At 42.2% G+C, this 2,856-nt stretch overlaps 1 protein-coding gene across 1 annotated transcript in view; it reads right to left on the reverse strand.

The window, feature by feature from the left end:
- TRAF6 (TNF receptor associated factor 6) overlaps positions 1-1,308 on the reverse strand; it is a 26,439-nt gene extending 25,131 nt beyond the window's left edge. The window contains exon 1 of the mRNA XM_014582893.2: positions 1,209-1,308. The gene's annotated coding sequence lies outside the window, so the exon portion shown is untranslated. The remainder of the gene's footprint in view (positions 1-1,208) is intronic.
- Between the last annotated feature and the right edge of the window lie 1,548 nt (positions 1,309-2,856).

Consider the following 2,856-nt stretch of genomic DNA (forward strand, 5'->3'; position numbering starts at 1 on the left):
TCTGTCTGTCTGGTGAGCGCACTAAGAAAAAAAAAACAAAAAACAAAACAAAACAAAAAACTCTCAAAAAAAAAAAAAAAAAAGGATGAGTTATTATTATTATGTATAGCCTTAAGTATTTTATTTAATACTTGTCCCCCACATATCTAAGTGGAAACTATGGTGCTTTAAAGGTCAAGTATTGTAATTTACTCAGGACTGCTCAACGAGGAAGTTTGGGATTAGAATCCAAGTCTTCCTGGCCACGAAGACTGCGCACTACTGCATTTATCTGTGTTCTGAGTAGAGTGTCTGTAAAGCTGCATTTCAAATTTATTAAACTACAGTGCTGACCACGGCTACTATTCTATTAAACATGAGTTGTTTCGCACTGTTAAACTGAGTTGACTGAATGCCAAAGACACAGCAAAAAAACACTTGGGATTTTCCTTCCCTAGTTTTGACAGATTATCTCCAAAAAGATAAAGAAAATAGTTTCCAAAGCCTTATTTCTAATGTCCACTCCAAGGGAGGGCTCATACAGATGAAAAGGAAAGAAACAGCCAAACAGGCAAACAGGCTCCTGCCCAGTCCTGATACACACTTTGCTCTTCCTCAAAGCACGAGACTCCCTCTGGGCCCTCCAAAGCAGAAGAGAAGACAAGGATGCTGTTCTACTACGGCATCCAATTACTCTCAGGTAAGTTTCCTGGCAGCAGAAACACTGCTTCTAGGAAAGGGTAGTAACTGACAGATAATACTGGGTATCTATTGTGCTTCCGAGGCTTTCTCATTTCCACTCCCACAATCAAAGCCCATTTTCTATACCCTCGACACTACGTATACTTATATTTTAAATTCTGAACCAATGTATGGTTTTAAAAGTAAAATCACCTTTGAAAACTCAACATATGCTATTTGGTTGTACAGCATACATCAAAGTGCAAGCCAGAAGACAAAGGAAAAATTTACTGGGCTAAATCTACCTTTTCTACTCAAATGTTCAGCTTAAAATTCAGTTTGCTGGGTGATCTACGTAATTCCCTCTTTCAGCCCAATTCAAGAGATCTGAAGGTCTTTGGACATGGAGGGACCTTGTACAGCTCATGTGTTCCTAAGAAAACCTGGGTAATCTGTTACAGTTCCTTAAAAGGAACTCCACTTTTAAGACATGAGAGACTGGGCATTCCTACAAATCTATCAGTAGATGTCATCGAGTTTCACACTACTTTCCACGCTTTCAGAGGTGACACAGGAGCTTTACGGCTGCCAGGAAACTTTTCAGACAGACACCCCCGAGTCTGGAGTATGTGGTCCCATGCAACTACCTGCAAAGGAAAAGCAAAGCTAGTATGAGTGAGTTTTTGAGTGTGTTTTCTGTATTCCAAGTGCATCTTTGTTTTAAGGTTTTACTGTAGGACGCGTGTGCTTTCCAGAGAGAGAGGAAAAATAAGAAATCACCCCAGGGGAGATGAGCACTCTGCAATCTCTTCACTCATCTCTCAGAATCTTGGGCCACATGCACACATGCCCAGCATGATTTTCAAGCTGCTGGAGAATTGGCTTTGTGGGATCCAGCACCTTAACCACCATGCCATATGTTGGTCTGCAATTCAGTATTTTTATGTTTACTCTTTCTCTTTCACAAGTTAAAACATTTACTTTTACTTCTACGGCTTTCAATGCCTTACATGAAAATCACTTTCCTAACTACACTACAAGCAATACCTAACTTAACACTAAGAGAAGAACAAACAGTGCTTTGAGTCCATCACAGAAGTGAATGGAAAACCACCTGGCCTGCAAGCAGAAAACATGCTCTGTAAGGATCCTTCTACCTCCTCCTGTGCCACAAGGGACCCACTTCCTGCCTGCTACAAAAGCAGGTTGGAGATGAGCTAAAATAAGGAAGTGTTGACCTTGCGTTTGTACACTAAAAATTACTTGTAGTCTCTTTTCTACTCACTTATGTGGCTTTCTAAAGATTAAACAGAAGGGATGAAACAAAGCTTAAATAATTCCTTAACTTGTATGTAAGGAACCTGACTGCCATTCCCTTTTTGTAGCTATGAATCTAGTATAGTACCACTACCTTAATTAAGTGGGATGTAACCACTGACACTTTATTTTGACTGCAAAGCAAATAAGTAACTGTAATAGTCTTGTCCTATCCAGAGACTAAGGTTAAGGAGGAGGGGGCAGTAGGAGTATTCACAAAATCTTCAGGGGTCAGCAGGTGATACAGTGATTAAGGCACTGAACTTTCATGTGGCCGTATACGGTTTGAGTACCCAGACTAGGTGGCTTGACACCCACACCAGGCATATGTGCATGCATGTCCAAAATCCTGAAAGATTAGAGAAGGGATTGCTGCGTGGAGGTGGGGGATTTCTTGCTTTCTTTCAGTCTCTCTGGTGAACACAAGCACCCTATATTTAAAAAATCTCTTTAAAAAAAAAAGGCAAGACAACAACAGAACACTTGCTCTTCAAAGATGCTACTCTGTAAGAAATGCGCCGAGCTAAATAAACTGAAATGCTGTGTACTGAATGAATCCAGTTTAAGTCAACCTAGCAGGTACATGTGGCTAAACAGGTCCCTCATACGAAGCAAAACTACGTGAAAACATATGGAGAAAGTACCTTACTCTGCTCCTGGCTTTGGAGGCAGGGCCTATTCACCAATTCCTTAAGACCTATCCCTAAACTGTGAAGTCTCGCAAACCCGCCACACTGAGAAACACTACAGAACGCGCAACTGGGCCTGAACCCGGATCCCAACTCAAGGCCCAGCACTCCCTGGGCGCTTCTCTCCGCGGAGCCACGACCTGGGCGAGTGGCCGGAAGCCCGTCCGCGCCAGCACCCGGCATGCCGCCC

This window comes from Tupaia chinensis, unplaced genomic scaffold, assembly GCF_000334495.1.
Source record: "Tupaia chinensis unplaced genomic scaffold, TupChi_1.0 Scaffold143910_1, whole genome shotgun sequence".
Classification (NCBI taxonomy): domain Eukaryota; kingdom Metazoa; phylum Chordata; class Mammalia; order Scandentia; family Tupaiidae; genus Tupaia; species Tupaia belangeri.